The sequence below is a fragment of the Dermacentor albipictus genome, chromosome 7 (assembly GCF_038994185.2).
Source record: "Dermacentor albipictus isolate Rhodes 1998 colony chromosome 7, USDA_Dalb.pri_finalv2, whole genome shotgun sequence".
NCBI lineage: Eukaryota > Metazoa > Arthropoda > Arachnida > Ixodida > Ixodidae > Dermacentor > Dermacentor albipictus.
In genome coordinates, this window is record NC_091827.1 from 78,955,561 (window position 1) to 78,974,769 (window position 19,209).

Sequence of the window (19,209 nt, forward strand, 5' to 3'; positions counted from 1 at the left end):
GCTCTTCATCAATGCTAATATAATCAGCGGTACGAGTACGAACGGCGAGTCCGATAACGTGGAGTCAGCAATATGTAGCAGCCTTCTCTTCTAAAAAAATATTTTACCACAGTCCCGGTACTATATTTGAAGGGTATAGCGCTGTGCCAGCTCTGGAGCGTATTCTCGGAGAAAGACGTAAAATAACTGTCTCTCCACTCAGCCGAAGGACGGTGCGCTCTTTGTGTGATTCTCAAGTCATGCCAGCTTTTTGCTATGCTTCCTAGACACAAGCGCATATCCATAACCTTGTCAAGGTCTAGTCCCCCACTATTTTGGTCGCAGGTGTGCTCATAGAAACTCAGCCAAGCTTGTGCGTTTGCAGGTGACGAACGGTCATAAACAACCGCTTTTACCGGTTCCAACGACGGGCTCTGAGAATGCTAGAGGACGTCTTTCGTTGCGAGCTCTAGTATTTGTTGCTGGTGTTCACAGTTTCTCTGCTCGAGTTCCATTATATGATGAAAAATGTCTTGCACACTCTCGTATAATCTGATTTCTTCACTGATCCTGGTCGTACACCGTTACGTTGTACCATCGATAGCAAATGTTCATTCGTGACCGTTTTGAACAAGAAATCAGTGCTCACCTGCAACAGCGAGCTGTCCTCCGTGGAAAAGGCTTGTCGTGCTCGTCTGCCTGTCGTCGGCCGCACAGAATTTCATAGCGTTCAAGCGAATCACCGTCGGTTAAACAAAGCGGATGAGGTGCGGAACACAGGTTCGAATTCTGTCCCTGACTGCGCCAAATTTGTAAAAAACTGAGAGACGTCAATATGACAAGGTAGCCGTCCTTGTTTGTTCGTACTTCTTCCTCTCCGGTCCCCACCTTTCTTCTTCACAATTGCATTCCTTATTATTTTTTTGAAACATGCTCACCAACACCTTCCAAAGTCCCAGACGCCAGGATACCTTTTTCGGCGCCTCAGCCACACAGGATGCCGCCACTTTCGTATACCGTCATGCCGACGCCTACGTTGATCTACTGGGGCTACCCTCCCTTGAAAGACCAACCCTCTGCCTCCCAGTCATCCCATGCATTGCACCCCAGACTCCTTGTCGTCATCTTAACTCCTTCAAATTTACCCGACAGTCTTTATTTCAGCTGATGTCTTTTTGGCTCCTTTTTGTTACTCGCGTACTAACGGGCTCACCGGCTATTCTAAAGCCACAAAAACATGCCACAACACCCCTAATGCTCCTTAACTTCTCTCTTCGCCAAAACCTCCCCATGCGCTTCTTTTTTTTTTCTTGTTCTTTTTTCTGTTTTGCCTCTCTCCTTTCTCTTTTTCATTTTCTTTTTTCTTTCTCCTCGCCTTCCCGCTCTTCTTCCGTTGTTTTACGAACCACGCTTACAGACATCAGGCGACAGCACTTATTTTCTTTGCAGTTTCTCCCTTTAGAGCCAGCCGTTAGCGAAAACCACCGCACCTGACGTCACTCTAGTAGCCCGATAAAACTAACATGCCGAAAGGATGAGGCCGCCTTTGAAGAAGATAGATCCTCTATGGAAACGTTGGCGAGCCTTTCTGAGGCACCTTATCCTTTTTATTACCGGTATACCACAGCAACAAGACATTAAGAAATCTAGGTGATGGATCAATTTCTTATATACCTGAACATATCTATGAATGTTGAAAAAAAGGTGCATAATCATAGGAATGGAGGGTGGCCATTACTATGCTCATACCAAAACGAGGCAAACAACTCACTTGGGACCGCATCCGTCCTATTTTCGTAACGTCATGTCTGTGCAAATCTATAGAACATGTCATCCTAAATCGACTCACGAAATACGCTGAGGAGAACGACATCCTCCTATGCAACTTGATCGGCTTTCGTCCTGGGCTGTCAATGCAGGATGCGATGCCACTGACAAAACACAAACTTATACAGGTCCGCCCAGCGCATACGATAGTTCTTTTGCGATTGGATGTGAAAAACGCTTTTGACCGTATAAAGCATAAGGGAGTACTTTACGTTCTCTTGGGGATAGGGTTAGGTAAGAGAATTTTTAACTTGATAAGAGACTTTCTCAGAAACAGAAATGCACAGCTCATGCTGGGAGAGCTTAAACCAGGAACCTAGAATTTGGGAAATAGGGGCACTCCACAAGGGGCTGACCATGACTCTCAACCATGCTATTCAATATACCAATGCCCAAGGTTGCAAGAAATTCGGAGAAAATTGAGGGTTTACAGTATACAGCATATACCGACGACAGAACCATATGGAATGACTAGTTTAATGTACGACAGACAGAGAGCAGATTACAGGAAAGTTTAAATGTTTTAGAAAACACACTGAAAGACATGTGGTTGAAATGGTTGGCAGCCATATCAGAACTCTTGTCATTAAACTTTGCAGAAAAGGTTGTAAACCAAGAGGTTACATTCCGGGAGGTAAGCCAAGAGTGCTTATAAAATCTTGTATCAATCTTATAAATTAGGCTAGATGAAGAAAAATCAAGATTGTTGGGTATCTCAAAAAAGGAAACAATGCTAACTATATTACAATACAAGATATATCTAATGAAACAGATGAAGTGATTAGGTTACTAAGGAGAATTACCAACGGACGCACAGGCTTAGGGGAAGGCAGTGCTTTGAAGGTAATACACGCCTTTGCTCTCTGTCATATCACTTATGTGACAGGCAGGCAGAGCAGGCCAAATTTAACAAACCTAATGGGATGCTCATGAAGCTGGATAAAGAAACCCTAGGGATGGAGAGTAAGGCGGCAACAGTCAAACTCATGAGTCTATGGGCACACAACACAATGGAAGAAATCGCGCAGACCCAAGAGCTAGCGGAATACGAAAAATTAACAGAAACACGAACTGGTAGGACCCTACTACAGGCTATAGGTTTAGAACTGAATAGATCAAGGAGCCCCAATAGAGGCTGAAGTAGAATGAAGGACTTAAGTTTGGAATAAGATCAGAACCAACTCTATCCCCAGAAACATACAGCCAGAATATAATTTTAAATTGAGAAAGGAAAGAGCTAAAGCGGTCTTGCAGGAAATAGAGCAGCAGAAACAACTGGCAGCTATATTTGATGCTGCGTTGGTGAAAGGTAAAGAAGCATACAAGGCCATTGTATCCAATTCTCAAGGGAAGGTGCAAGACGCTACCACTATTTTTCCCAAGGAACCCATGGAGGAGGAACAAGCGGCCATGGCTCCAGCCATAAGGAGTAATAAGTTGGCTTGCACTTACAGTGATTCAAGGGCAGTTTAAAGGATTTTAATAAACCTCAGTGAAGTTGCTCATGGCATGGCATGAGGAATCGCTAGCCATGACAGTCACAACCGAGCGGTTCACCAGCAAGCCAGGGAATATTGAGACCATTTATTAACTTAATATGACATCACAAAACATCACTATCTAGGGCACCGGCAATTTCTACTGCCACATTCAAAACTGAACAGGGCTCAGGCAGTCTCACTGCCCTTTTTGCAAACAGGTACATATCCCACGCCACGCCACAGAAATTGCGATCGGAACGAAAGCCCATGTGGGAGACAATTTCATAGCAGGGCCGCGCACAGCTGATTTCTGGAACCGAATACTACTAAGGGATATTGTAATCGTTATTTACACAACAGACAGAGCTTTTGGATCACTGGTGAGGATGTGCTGTGATAACACACTGGTTTATGTCACTGCCAATGATTTGTATTTCATGGCGCTCAGGAAGTCATGTGTCGCTACACAGTTGAAATCTAGAACCCCGAACATGACACTACTGAACTGACTTCTGAGGCGCCTATAAAACACCAAAACAAGGCGTTTGCGTTAGGAAGCCATGCGAGCATGAAAAAAAGAAGTTTTGTAAGGTAATGATTTTTCAATACACAATGATTTGGTTTGATTGTTCTGCTTACATAAAGGATGTTCGTGTATCAATAACGTAAATTTAAAACATCTTCGGGGGTATATAGCCCAGTTGAACTTCTTGAGCGAAAGTGCTCTTAGATGCGAACAATATTTTCGCGAGAAATGATAATGAATAATTGAGTGTTTGACTGTGCTTATCTCGAAACTATCGGTTGTTTCAAATTGAGTTCTAATTGGTCGTGATTAGTGAAATGGGTGACCAAAATTTATATAAGCAATATTTGCGTTAATGTAAATAATTAGGAATTGATTTACCACACATTTAGACATCTATGCACCTTGATTTACAGTGTAAGTAACGTATACCTGATCACATTATTCAGTTCAACACTGAGGCTTGTCCTATACATCCCAGGTGATGGAAAAACTGTCATAATTAATAAAAACACACGTAAACTTGCTATATTGCATTGTTCTCTTCCTGAAAGTCAACGGTAAAATAGCGTTCAAAGACAGACACGCCAGCGTTTTCACTTTCTTTCTAGCAGCTGATGACGACTACCCTTCGCGAATGAAGAACACCTCACACATCACGAAAAATGTGTGATCAAATATTTAGGGACACAAATTTAAAATATTCATCAGAACATACACCTAAAAGGAACACACCCAAATAATTCATGGTCAGACATGAACGGTGCAGAAATTTAAAGAAGTACACTGAGCGAAGCTTGTAATGTTAGCCACGAACCCCTTATGGCCATAGGGTGCTTACGCTGGCCAGACTGGATCTTCTGCGAAAAATAAAGAACATCAAACTTGTGCGATCTTCACCATCATAGCGTAATTGCCGACGTGGCTGCTTCTTTATAGCAGTTGCTTTGAGAACATCACTTGGCGTACAAAATGTTCTTTGCCTATGACTGACCTATTCGAAGCGTTGTCCATATATAAGGCTTTCGAGCAATGTTTAAAAAATAATGAGGACATACTTCCCACAGTGAGACTTTTATTATCCCAAGTTCATCAAAAGTAGCTTCTCCGTCTTTATTTTGTCGAATTCGATCTCGGCGCTCGTTATTGTTTTTCTAGTGCTAGTATGTAGAGCATATATCATCGTGAAAACACACCTATAGCGCTAAGAAGCGCTTGCCCATGTTAATTATTGCAAGTATCACAATCAGCCCACACTGCTCAAACTTACCCTGCAAATTGCCCTGTACGTAATCGTAAAGCAGGTGCCTTGTCTTGCTCAACGTGTGCAGCACGATTGCCTAATATAACTAACCATAACTAAAAAAACTAGGACTAACAAGACATTTTGAAAACCTAAGCCATTAAGCTTAACGTCTTGTCCTACATTTAACTAGACATGATCCCCATTTTAAGTTGACGAGTGCTTGGTGTTACAATTTCGTAGGCAAACTGCAAAACACAGCGGAAAACGGCCTTTCTGCACTAGCGTAGAAGCATTAACAATGGCGGTAATTAATCCGTAGACTTCTACGTAGGGGCGACGGTTGATCGCAACATGCCCGAAAAGCGCTTGTCGAATAATACAGCCTTGCGTTGATAGCTGACTCAAATGTTCACCAGGTGTTTAATACTTCAAACGGCGACTACACATGAATACGTATTCACTGCAAAAGTCGCCAGTAGCCCATCCAATCTGCACTTTGCCCATGCTTTACACACGACCTACTTTGCGCATAAATGTAATAAACAGGAATAGGTTGCCCAAGAAAGGCTGGCCAGCCTTTCGATAGGCGGACCTATATTCGTCAAAGGTGGCCTCATCATCCTCGACATGTCAATTTTAACAGGGGAGCAGAGTGATGTTACGTGCGGCCGTTGTTGGTGGCGTGGCTGTGAAGAGAGAGAGCGAAAAGAATAAGATCTTTGTCGGTTGACGTCCCTGGATGTGGCTTCTAAGACGAGGGGACAAAAGCGGGAAACTGACAAGGTGGCATAAAAAAGAAAAAGAAGGGTATAGGAGGCGTTTGAGCGAGCGAGTCATTAAGAGGCCTTCAGAGAACTGAACAGAAGCCGTAGGTGTCATTGGCGGCCTGCGTTTGTGCCTACAAACGAGCTACTCAGCCGATCAGTGCGCTAGTAACAAAAAAGATCAATGGAACGAATGGCTTGAGTTGTGCAGCAGAGTGTCGGGCAGTTTTGAACGTGTTATGACGTTGACACGGAGTCTAGAGTCAATGCATGAGGTATTAAGATGGCAGCAGCTTGGTCATTCAAGAGATGTCAGCCTCCGGAGTTCGGTCAAGAGTCGTCATGGCGGTACACAGAAGTGGCACCATCCTATGTGGTGCAGGCGCCGAAAAAGATATTATCGTGTTTGGGGTCCTAAAGAAGAAAGAAGAAAAGATAAGATAACAAAACGGAGAAACAAATCGGAGAGTGAGAGCAGAAAAGATCTGACTCGATTCCAGCCTCTCAAAGTGGAGGTACAGGGAAACTATTGTCAAAGTTATATAATCACGACCTGGCGTTAGACGACGTTAGACAGGTACCACCGCCGCTAGCTACCTACGTCAGACGCACGTGTGTGGAAATGCAGCATAGATGCGCATTCCTCTAGGCACTCAACGAAGCGCAAACGCCCAATTGAAGTAATTAAAATTTGCAAAGGAAATTTGGCACGTGGCGACCAACTATTTCTAAAAGCTGTAACTTAAATTTGAAACTATCATATCATCCACGAATGGCCCTATAACTTAAAACTATTCCAATAATATTTATTCCCATCTCCTGACGTTATATTTACGCAACCGCTGAGGCAAGGATCGGGCGGTGACCCGCAGGTTTGTCTGAACAGACCAACCAAACGCTCTCGTCGTTTCTAGGCAGTCACTTTTATTTGCTTTAAAAACGAATAGTATTGCCTGCAGTGAGCGGCTTGTCTTATCTAATTGGTTGAGAAGAGGCGAGAAGCACGGTCAAGTGGAGAGGGACTCGATAGGGCCGAGCTGGTACGCTCAAAATTGATAACCGGAGGAAGAAGGTGCCGCCGGCGTCTGTGAGTGGTCCACTTTCCCACACTTAGCTTGAGGCGCTGCTCGAAAATCGTGGTGGCATGCAACGGATGGTTAATAATGCCGCTAAGACGGATCCTCACCAAATAATAGTTGGCCGAGCAAGGTCGTAAACATGGCGAAAGTGCTCGAAAATGTTACACGGCTACGCAATAAGTTTTATTGTAGGCAAATAAACCCATGCTCTCCGTCATGTGCGAGTAGACACTGACTGAGCGTTTGGCAGCAGCTATCTTTTATTCCTTTCGAAATGGGCTAGCCTGCGGCTGTTCAGAATAAAGTTCAGTTTTGTGCGGCATTGATGAGTGCTTGTAAGACCTTCGCCAGGCGTTCAGTGCGCTCCCCCTAAGTCCTCTAATACACAATGATGTCATCAATATAATATTGCAAAAATTCTAATATATGGCTATAGAACATTGTTCATCACCCTCTTGAGCAATGCGGGTGAGTCCTTCCAGAGAAAAGGTAGCCGGTTATATTCGTATATGTCGAATGGTGCAACGAAGCCGGAAAAAGTGTTTGTCTCCTCTGACAGTGGCTCTTGCCAGAAGCCTTCGCACACGTCCAAGCGAGAATCGCTTTGAAGCCCCCGGTTTCATCGATTATTTCGTCGATAAGTGGCAATGGAAAGCCAAATAAGTTGGTCTGTTTGTTGACCTGCCTGTAATCAGTACAGAGACGACATGTGTCTACTCCTTCAGGAGCAATGATGATCGGAGAAGCGAAAGCAGAGGTTGATGGGTGGATCAAACCGGCGTCAAACATCTTCTATATTTCTTCCTGCAACCAATGTTTCTTCTCTAGCCACCTAATGTAAGCCTTGCGTTTCAATATACTCTTGCCGCGATGTTCAAACGGGACTTCAAACTTTGATGTGGCCTTCGGATAGCCCCCGACGCATATTATTTAGGAATACAGGTTGATAATGTGCGCCAATGCAGTGGGCTTCCGTTGACGTTCAGCAAGTGAAACCGAAGACATTTTGCGGTCATCTCGAGTAGTGACTTCCCATCCCTATAGAGGTTTAATCGTAGCTGTTGCATGACTGGGCGAGGCAAGAGCACCTAATATTTTACTCCGTCGAGTACGAGAGCGTTAGTTAAGGTTATTTTTCCTTTAAATGTGATCAACAGTTCCACGCACTCATTATACGTCTGTTTCTTGCCGTCGTAAGCAATCACTGTCAAAGGATAATTTTCAACAACGCTTAGGTCCGGAATTTCGCTCTTGTTTACAACTGTTATCGAAGCTCCACTACCATTTGCCCTTGTCCCTTTCATTTGCCCTTCCATTTGCTGGTACAGAAATGTACACGAGGTTGGCATGATCGGCAAGAATGATGGTGTCTTTAAATGAGAGAGGGTGACCTCCCGATATCAACTTGGTCCCGTTTTTACACCGCAGCGTGTGATCTTCATAGGATGAAGTACTGTAGCCATTAGAAGTACTTTTTTGATGCTGCAAAGTGCATAAATATTTCATATTTGTAAGCAAGTCATCAACAGTATGTGCAGTTTGTAATTGTACCTCACGCTGCATGCTCTTCATCAATGCTAATATAATCAGAGGTACGAATCAGAGGTATGAGTACGAACGGCGAGTCCGATAACGTGGAGTCAGCAATATGTAGCAGCCTTCTCTTCTAAAAAAATATTTTACCACAGTGCCGGTATTATATTTGAAGGGTATAGCGCTGTGCCAGCTCTGGAGCTTATTCTCGGAGAAAGACGTAAAATAACTGTCTCTCCACTCAGTCCAAGGACGGTGCGCTCTTTGAGTGATTCTCAAGTCATGCCAGGTTTTTGCTGTGCCTCCTAGGCACAAGCGCATATCCATAACCTTGTCAAGGTCATGTCCCCAACTATTTTGGTCGCAAGTGTGCTCGTAGAAACTCAGCCAAGCCCTTGCGTTTGCAGGTGACGAACCGTCATAAACAACCAGTTTTACCGGTTCCAACGATGGGCTCAGAGAATGCTAGAGGACGTCTTTCGTTACGAGGTCTAGTATTTGTTGCTGGTGTTCACTGGTTCTCTGATCGAGTTCCATTGTATGATAAAAAACGCCTTGCACACTTTCGTATAATCGGATTCCTTCATTCATGCTGGCCGTACACGGTTGCGTTGTACCACCGATAGCAAAAGTTCATTCGTGACCATTTTGAATAAATAATCAGTGCTCACCTGCAACAGCGAACTGTCCTCCGTGGAAAAGGGTTGCCGTGCTCGTCTGCCTGTCGCCGGCCGCGCAGATTTTTTTAGCGTTCAAGCGAATCACCGTTGGTGAGACGAAGCGGATGAGGTGCGCAACACAGGTTCGAATTCTGTCCTTGACTGCGCCAAATTTGTAAAGAACTGAGAGACGTCAATATGACAAGGTAGCCGTCCTTGTTTGTTCTCACTTCTCCCTCTCCGCTCCCCACCTTTCTTCTTCTCCATTGCATCCCTTATTATTTTTTTGAAACACGCTCACCAACACCTTCCAAGGTCGCAGATGCCAGGATACCTTTTTCGGCGCCTCAGCCACACAGGATGCCGCCACTTTCGTATACCGTCATGACGACGCCTACGTTGAGCTACTGGGGCTACCCTCCCTTGAAAGACCAACCCTCTGCCTCCCAGTCATTCCATGGATTGCACCCCAGACTCCTTGTCGTCATCTTAACTCCTTCAAATTTACCCGACAGTCTTTCTTTCAGCTGATGTCTTTTTAGCTCTTTTTTGTTACTCGCGTACTGACGGGCTGACCGGCTATTCTAAAGCCACAAAAACATGCCATGACAACACCTCTGAATGCTCCCTAACTTCTCGCTTCGCCAAAACCTCCCCATGCGGTTCTTTTTTTTCTTGTTCTTTTTTCTGTTTTGGCCTCTCTTATTTCACTTTTTTCAATTTCTGTTTTCCTTTCTCCGCGCCTACCCGCTCTTCTTTCGTTGTTTTAGTAACCACGCTTATAGACATCAGGCGACAGCGCTTATTTTCTTTGCAGTTTCGCCCTTTACAGCCAGCCATCAACGAAAACCACCGCACCTGACGTCACTCTAGTAGCCCACTAAAACTGACACGCCGAAAAGGATGAGGCCGCCTTTGAAGAAGATAGATCCTCTATGGAAACGTTGGCGAGCCTTTTGAGGCACCTTATCCTTTTTATTACCGTTACACCACAGCAACAAGACACTAAGAAATCTAGGTGATGGATCAATTTCTTATATACCTGAACATATCTATGAATGTTGGAAAAAAGGTGCATAATCATAGGAATGGAGGGTGGCCATTACTATCCTCATGCCAAAACGAGGCAAAGAACTCACTTGGGGCCACATCCGTCCTATTTTCGTAACGTCATGTCTGTGCAAATCTATAGAACATGTCATCCTAAATCGACTCACGAAATACGCTGAGGAGAACGACATCCTCCTATGCAACTTGATCGGCTTTCGTCCTGGGCTGTCAATGCAGGATGCGATGCCACTGACAAAACAAAAACTTATACAGGTCAGCGCAGCGCATACGATAGTTCTATTGCGATTGGATGTGAAAAACGCTTTTGATCGCATAAAGCATAAGGGACTACTTGACGTTCTCTTGGGGATAGGGTTAGGAAAGAGAATTTTTAACTTGATTAGAGACTTTCTCACAAACAGAAATGCACTACTCATGCTGGGAGAGCTTAAACCAGGAACCTAGCATTTGGGAAATAGGGGCACTCCACAAGGGGCTGGGCTCTCAGCCATGCTATTCAATAGAGCAATGCCCGAGGTTGCAAGAAATTTGGAGAAAATTGAGGGTATACAGTATACAGCATATACCGCCGACAGAACCATATGGAATGACTAGTGTAATGTAAGACAGACAGAGAGCAGATTACAGCAAAGGTTTAATATTTTAGAGAACACACTGAAAGACATGTGGTTGAAATGCTTGGCAGCCATATCAGAACTCTTGTCATTAAACTTTGCAGAAAAGGTTGTAAACCAAGAGGTTACATTCCGGGAGGTAAGCCAAGAGTGCTCATAAAATTTTGAAGGATCCCCAATTAGGCTAGATGAAAAAAAATATAGATTGTTGGGTATCTCAAAAAAAGGAAACAATGCTAACTATATAACAATACACGATATCTCTAATAAAACAGATGAAGTAATTAGGTTACTAAGGAGAAATAATAACGGACGCAGAGCCTTTGGGGAAGGCAGTGCTTTGAAAGTATTACACGCCTTTGCTCTCTGTTATATCACTTATGAGGCAGGCAGGCAGAGCAGGCAAAATTTAACAAACCTAATGTGATGCTCATGAAGCTCGATAAAGAAGCCCTAGGGATGGAGAGTAAGGCGGCAACTGTCAAACTCATGATTCTATCGGTGCACAACACAATGGAAGAAATCGCGCAGACCCAACAGCTAGCAGAATACGAAAAATTAACAGGAACACGAAGTGATAGGAACATATTACCGGCTATAGGTTTAGAACTGAATAGATCAAGGAGCCCCAATAGAGGCTGAAGTAGAATTAAGGACTTAAGTTTGGAATAGGATCAGAACCAACTCTATCCCCAGAAACATACAGCCAGAATATAATGTTAAATCGAGAAAGGAAAGCGCTAAAGCGGCCTTGCAGGAAATAGAGCAGTGGAACCAACTGGCAGCTAAATGTGATGCTGCGTTGGTGAAAGGTTAAGAAGCACACAAGGCCAGTGTATCCAATTCTCTAGGGAAGGTACGACACGCTACCACTATTTTTCCCAAGGGACCCATGGAGGAGGAACAAGCGGCCATGGCTCCAGCCATCTGGAGTAATAAGTTGGCTTGCACTTGCAGTGATTCAAAGGCCAGTTTAGAGGATTTTAATAAACCTCAGTGAAGTTGCTCATGACGTGGCATGAGGAATTGCTAGCCATGACAATCACAACCGAGCGGTTCACTAGCAAGCCAGGGAATATTGAGATCATTTATTAACTTAATATGACATCACAAAACATCACTATCTAGGACAGCGGCAATTTCTCTTGCCACATTCAAAACTGAACAGGGCTCAGGCAGACTCACTGCCCTTTTTGCAAACAGGTACATATCCCACGCCACACCACAGAAATGAAATACATCCAGAGAGGGAGATTAAGAGTGACTGCAACGATTGTATTGGCATAATTGGAATTAGACAAATGCCAGCGGGGTGTCCCGCGACTCACCCCAACCTCACTGAAGAATGGACACAGTGGAAAAAAGGATTCAAAGCAGATTGTTTCAAGACTAACTAAGGGCCGTTCAGTGGGCCCATGAAGTCGCTGAAGGACTTGATTTGAGAGTGCGAACTTGGGGAGGTTGGCTTAAATAGTCGAGCCTCCGGAGCTCATTTCTATGAAAGTTTACACACATACACAGACCACTCTGTCAGCAAATTATTTTAAAGATCTGTATATTCTGAAGACCGCCTCTGTTAGCGTACACTTGCCCTAGCACAGGCTATACAAGTCGGTGCCAAAACTAGACATTTCTTAAAGTGAACAATCGTTTTGGGCGTCTCCTGCGAGAAAAGGACATCGTTCATGCATTTAATGTCTGCGTCTTTAAGGGTTTCGCAGTGGTAATGAAAAGTTTAAAACATAGGATGTGTACCTTTATGTTGTTCTTTCTTTCCCTTCACATATCTATTAAAATATAAATTTTTTACCCTTCCTACTTTTCTACTTTAGGTTCACATTTTTTTACTGCTTGTTAAATATATCTGAAATCAGGATTATGTGGCAAATAACCCCCAAGTTTCGTCTTAGAGAGCTTTTGGGGTTCCGTTACCGAATAACTCGTTTCCTTTCCGTTATACTCCAAGTAAAAAAATGGGCAAACGAGCCGAATAAAGCTTGTCCCTGCGTAGTGGCGGCAATAATGAAACCAATGAATTCGTCTCGATAATGCACTGATCTGCTCGGAAGCGTGCACCTGATGTTGTGATCATATTTAGGTAGCGTTTGCTGTTTCGTTTTGTAATTCCATATTGAAGGGAGCCGGTGAGAGGAACATTTATAGCGGCAGCCCCGAGCGATGGGGTAGTTTATATGAAACAGGATCCTGCGAAGATCCGGAGACAGACTGTTTTTACTGTAAAACGCAATACGTAAAGTCTAGCGTTTGCTCTTCGTAGTCAGCTATAAAAGCAGAATCCATCACAGCATGAAGGTCGCAGCATTCATCGCAGAAACTTGTCAATAATGATATACTTTTTTGAGCGTGATTGCGCATGAAGCAAATAAAAATTTACTTTTTTCTCGGCATTGGTATTAAGAGGAAAGTGGAATTTTCTATTTCGGATATTTATTGCATCGTCTTGCTTGAGGAAGGAAGAGCTTTCAGTAATGATGTTACCATCCCATTCACTTTGTTCTGCTAAGAATAGCTGTACTACGCTTGCCATCACTTGAACATGTAAAAAAGTATGTGGATTTTTTTCTTTCTCAGATGCAGCACCCTGACAATTTAGAGAACTTGTGACTGTAATAATGCCTCTTTTTTTGCAGGATTTTACAAAAAGTGCAAGTGATGAGGACAAGAATCTTCATAATCTTCCTTTAAAATGAAATAAATCCAATGCACACTGCTTAGCTGAACTTTCTGTATGTTCCGTGACTGAGATTGCAAGTTAACTTGAGCATGCACATTGCAGTGATGTTTCGCGCAGTAATTCGCTTGGGGATTCTGAGTTGATGCAATTGCGGATCTACGTGAATTAGTACAATAAGCCGATGAGTGAAATAATTTTATACATAAAAATGTAATGTTGTGTGGAGCTATCCCTCAGACTGGGCAATAAGTTTCTCCCATACAGCAGAAGCTATAAACATTACAGATCAAGTTCGTAGACATGCTCTGTACCTGGAGCTCACAAAAGGAGTATAAAGTTGAGTTACTCTCCTTCTAATGAAAGTCTCCCTAATAACTCTGTCTCAATATGTCGGTGGCCCTAAGATGATGTTAAATATATGTTTTGTGTATACACAACTATAGCCGATATTTGTCATGAAGCGACATTTATTACAATGGTTGGATTCTTCCATGTCTTATTTTGTGTAATTGTCAAAGGTAACGAAATAGGCTGAAGTAAATTCAAGTAGCTGTTTCGAATTCAAAGTTAGGTTAGCCTGACACGCTTCCGAAGAAACTGAGATATCACATTTGTTGCACTCGTCCATGCTCGACTTAAAGCTTGCGCTGATTTGACCACACTGTTTCTTTGTGCAGTGGTCGTTAAGCCTGGCCTGTATCAATTAATTTTTATTACTAGCTACTCTCGAAGCTTGATAACTTTAGGTGCACGTGGAAATTTCCTCGCCGCTTCCGGAAAGAAAAGCAGAACAAGACGAACATCTCTGAGTGTGTCGGCGGCGTCATGTCCCGCATGGGGGAACTTTCACATCGATAACCCTTTGCCTTAAGCTGAAACCGCTTGAATATTCATCTCATTAAATTATCAAAGTGTGTCGCATCTCCATTTGCTGTATGGCCAACCAAGCTATGAGCTTCGCCTCTTAGGCACAGAAAACAATTTGAGCGGTCTCCAGAAAATTGATACGCCTCTACACTGATTATCTGGTGCAAATCATGAGTGTGCTCAAGCTGTCAACGGCAAGCTGCAGCGGTTCTTGGTGTAAGTATAAAATGATTGTAACAGGCCTGCTCAAACATGTGCTCTCTCAGTGAGGGTGTCGGTAGACCTGTGAAAACGGGAAAATAAATTTATTTTGCGTGGTCTAAGCACTAGTCTTCGTGTGCATACAAATCAATTACATTTTATGCATTGCTGTACACGATACCATGCATGGAAAATTGCCTTTTTGCTCGTAATAAAAAGAAGACTAATATATCCTATAAAAAGAATTTGGATTGTTTATGAAAGTATCTTGAATACTTAAACATGATGTATATCCACAGCGCACGCTACAATCTATGCGAAACGCTTCCTTAGTGAAGCGGTATTAAATAAATTTCGTGTAACAAGCAGGGATGCAAACAATTCTGTTTATTTGGTCGTATGCAAGAAATGACTTCACCAAAGGCTTAAGTTCATCCACCAAAAAATGAACAAACTTAATGTCATAGAACTTTACATTTTGCGGTATACCGCTAGAAAACTGTGCTGAAACGCAACCCTCAAATTAGGTGGAGGCGCATTGGCGGACGTCTGCACAGCGATGCAATGACGATGAAGGCGACACATGGTGCTGTTTGAGGGAACAATGGGGATTACACGAGCAGGTACAGGGAAATGCGACACATAAGTAACCACTTAGGAAATCGATAATTTGTTTCAGTGTGGGGCACAGTCATTCATGAGGAACGGCCATGAATATGGCATACCCGTAATGACGCATCCTAGTCTTCAATAATAAAATTATTTCCGTAGTGTAGCCAGACATTTCGTCGTGATTATTTTTTAGACAAATCAAGACTCTTCTATGCTGTCATCGCTACGAGAGATTTCGGCCTGATGAACCTCGCCTATATACGACCTACATTCGAAGAACTCATCTATGTGATAATGCTTACAAATAAATAGCGGCAGCAGCATGATCATGCTTTATATTGAGGCAGGGGACTGTTTCGCAGGAAAAGGCGCGCTCAAAAAGATAAAGCAAGCCCAGGGTGCCCTTTGAAGAAGAAGACCAAGAACCGGCAGGTAGAGGAGACAGATAGGTGTGCGACGGCAGAGATATTACCCAAAAGTGCGCCATGTAGGCTACGTTAGGCCGAGGAACGGAAAAAAATCGAAAAAAAAAGACGAGAGGGAAGAGTAAAAAAAGACTGTGAGATAGTGCGCGTGCTCGGATTGTCCAGCCAATTCAAGGGCCCAATACAGGTCTGCCGCCTTCAAGAAATACAAAAGGGCCTTCAAAGCCCTGCAGATGGATCAGGTCAGGAGATGGGGCTCGAGCAGCCCGCTGCAAAGACGACGATAACTTTTCTGCATATGCATATTGTCTCCTAGAAACAGTATCATTCGAGCGACGCCTCTCAGGCGTTTCTCTTTCTATATTCAAAATCACGCCTTTTATGTCATATTAGAGTAATTTTGCGCAGAAGAAAGAAAAGCATCGACACTTTATGCTATTCCCAGAAAAAGTGTTTTACGAGCAGTTAACTTGCAGTTCAGCTCCCCCAAATGAGAGGAGTTTTTCTAGAGGCGAGACATTGTAGCTGGAGTCACACGAATGTTATTCGTGAACCCTTCGGAAGTTACATGATTCTGACACTTATGGCGGCTTCAAGTGCACCAGTAAACATTACCAGAAGCGGCAGTTTCTTTTCATCAAGGGAATTCGACTCCCAGTAAGCACTTTGAGCATCAACTCGGGAAATGTTGTTCTTGTAATGCTACACTATTGCAGCATATAGTTTGGGTTTTGGTCATCTCAATATTATATTGAATTCTAGGATAATGCACAAACAGATTCTGGTGGCAACGTAAATCCCACTTGTCAGATTACCATGTTTTAAAGAGCGCAGTTACGCTTGCCACATGATGGCAGCATTCCGCGAAAAGTGCACTGTGCCTTTTAGAACATATAGGATTGTCTTTGGCTTGACTAGCTCAACTTAGTGACCCTAAATAGATGAAGCAGTTGAGCTCAAAGGGTAAACCTGTCATCCTGAGCCGAACTTTGTCGGAGAGTAGGAAATGAACTCCTAGAACAAGATTGGTGGACAAGTACTCGATGACGGGAACCACGCCCAGGAACTTGTTCCAGCCTTCAGTCCGAAGCTTAAGGGGAAGAGACTTCTGTTAGGTTCCCCGGTCAAGGGCCGCAGTACGATTGAGTCATGGTGTTGAAGAAGTGCCATACGTTCAGCCACAGTTTCCATAGAAGCCCTGAACAGTCGTATGCCACCGGAAAGGGCCTGCAGCGATCAAAACCAATGCGGTTCTTACTTAATGACTTGTGGAGCTTGTGGAAAGCTGTTGGAGCCATGTCCAAAGCACCCGCATTAAATGCATCCACGCAACGAGGTAGTGTGCGTCGGCGCAGTAAATTCCACACGGCTAGTGGCGCCATAGGGTTAATCCACCAACCGTCCGACGAAATCATGTATATCGTGTTTTACAGGCCGCAGAGACAGCATAACAGAATGCATTTATATAATCTCGTCGATGATTATTGTCTAGGTGCCGGAGGGGTCCCGGCCAGGCTGCAAGCTTTCATACGATGTGCAGAGCGCGGCTGAAAGAGAATTACGAGAAAGGAACGACGAGAAAAAGCGCTGATTTCGAATCGAACTTTATAATAAAGAACATACAAATTACATGTACCCGTGTACACGTAATCACAACCAAACCTACCTATGTATGCTGGCTAAACGAAAAGTGAATGGAAATCACAACCTTGAAAGCACAACCTTAGGACGGGACGCAGCGAACAGCGGCATCTACAAATAAAACTTCCTTATCGCTCAAAGTGACCTATGGTCTACAAACGCACATTCTTTTGTAAGAGTTGCGGCTTCGATGATGGTCCTCGCAGTATACATTTACAGCACGAATCTTTAGAGATGAATATCACAATTATTTCGGTCTCGGCTTGACGGCACGACCACGTCTCTACTAACTGAGCGTGGAAAGCCCTCATGAAGGTTCCCAACGCACAACATCAGCCCACTCTCTCGGTGGGAATTGCAGCATACGTGCTACCGTCTGCACCTTTGGAAGCAATGCTAAGCCTCCGCCGCTTCTTGAAAACCCCCTTCATGACGGCTTTCGTCACCATCTGTGAACAAGAGTGTTGTGGTGTAATCAAGCTAGCGCATGGGCCAAAATGGTATTGACATATTGAAAGCGATGAAACAAAGGAAACGCTGCATAGGCGTGAGGTGTAAGTGTGCCTTAATTGATGATGCAAGTGAGCGACTTGCCATATCGTTGTGCTGTTGCGAGAGCACGGAGTAATATCGCCGGTGTTCGGCGGCCCTAGCGCCGCTATGAAGGCCTGGATCCCATCTTCGGAGAGTGTGCCAGGTACTTGACGTGGTGGCTGTTAGATAGAAAGCACTAGCCAGTATTGAAGCGCCATATACGCGGATCGAGAACATTGTGACTTATTTGTGCAACTCATGGCAAATCAGGAAAACTCGCCAATAGCGGATATACCACGGGAGCTTTCAGGCATGTAAGATCATCTGGGTTGTAGTTCTCCGCTATATGGTGTTTTCGCGACCTACAGCATTATCTGATTGTGCTATCTCGGTTGCTCGATTGGCATAGCCAGTAGTTCGAATCCTCGTAAGAGAAGAACTTTCTTTTACATTCTGAGGGAGGTAAGCTCGCATTCACCTCATCACGTACACTCCATCTATGGGCCTACAGTGGCGCCTGACACTGGGAAAAGATGGTGAGAGCCAGTGTTGCCATACTAATCCAGGTAAAACAAAATTAGGAAGGCCCACTAAGCTTCAACAAAAGAGACTCCCTTACTACAACAAGAATAGGCTTCCCTGGTGCAGGAATAACATTAATCCGTGGGATAAGCAGTTGAAGGATACTGGAAGCTTGTTGGACAAACCCAGTTCTGATAGGCCATCGGTATGCGACGAGTCTGTAGAGGCTATACGGTAGAGCTATTCAAACGGCACTGAACAAGTATTAAACTTGCAGAGTTTTTCTTTGATCTGGCGAAGATTTCAAATTTCCATCTGGTTTCATTGATTTCTTCTGACCGGTAAAATTACGCCATGACGTTATGGACACGATATATATTTCGATCATTTCATTTATTTTCACCTTAAAGGCTCGAAGGAAATATACAAGGGGAAGAGGGGGGCGTACCAGGGACGCAATAACGTAAAACTATTCCAAACTTTTCTATTCAAATTTTGCAATCAGCCTACCGCGATTGGTAAAAAACGTTTTTGGACCAACCCGTCACAAAAACCGCGATAGCTCCCCATCTGATATGACGTGTGCACACTGATTATGCATAATTTGACCGAACGAAAATAAAATAGCTATTTTTGATTCGACGAATTTTTCCCCTTAGCCCTCGTCTATTGGTCAAAAGATTTCGGATTGCACCCACTTCACCTGCTTCTCACACGACGTCACCAAACCGCAAAAACTTACCGCGTCAAAGTGACGCGAACGCGTGAAAGATGTATTAATGTGCCGAACAAAACTGAATTTTCTTCTGAATAGGCGCAGGCTGCACCGTTCCGATAGGAATAAAAGATGGCTGCCACCGATAACTCCAGCGTCACAGATGCGCCAGCTTTAGTCTCGAATCGCAGGCGTCCTTTCCCACTGTTGGTCTTGTA

The 19,209-nt window shown here is 43.8% G+C and overlaps 1 long non-coding RNA gene across 1 annotated transcript in view; it reads left to right on the forward strand.

Moving 5' to 3' along the window:
* LOC135899000 (uncharacterized) overlaps positions 1–13,514 on the forward strand; it is a 39,157-nt gene extending 25,643 nt beyond the window's left edge. Inside the window, exon 5 of the long non-coding RNA XR_010563485.1 lies at positions 13,431–13,514. This is a non-coding gene — a long non-coding RNA (uncharacterized lncRNA). The remainder of the gene's footprint in view (positions 1–13,430) is intronic.
* Positions 13,515–19,209: the final 5,695 nt, after the last annotated feature.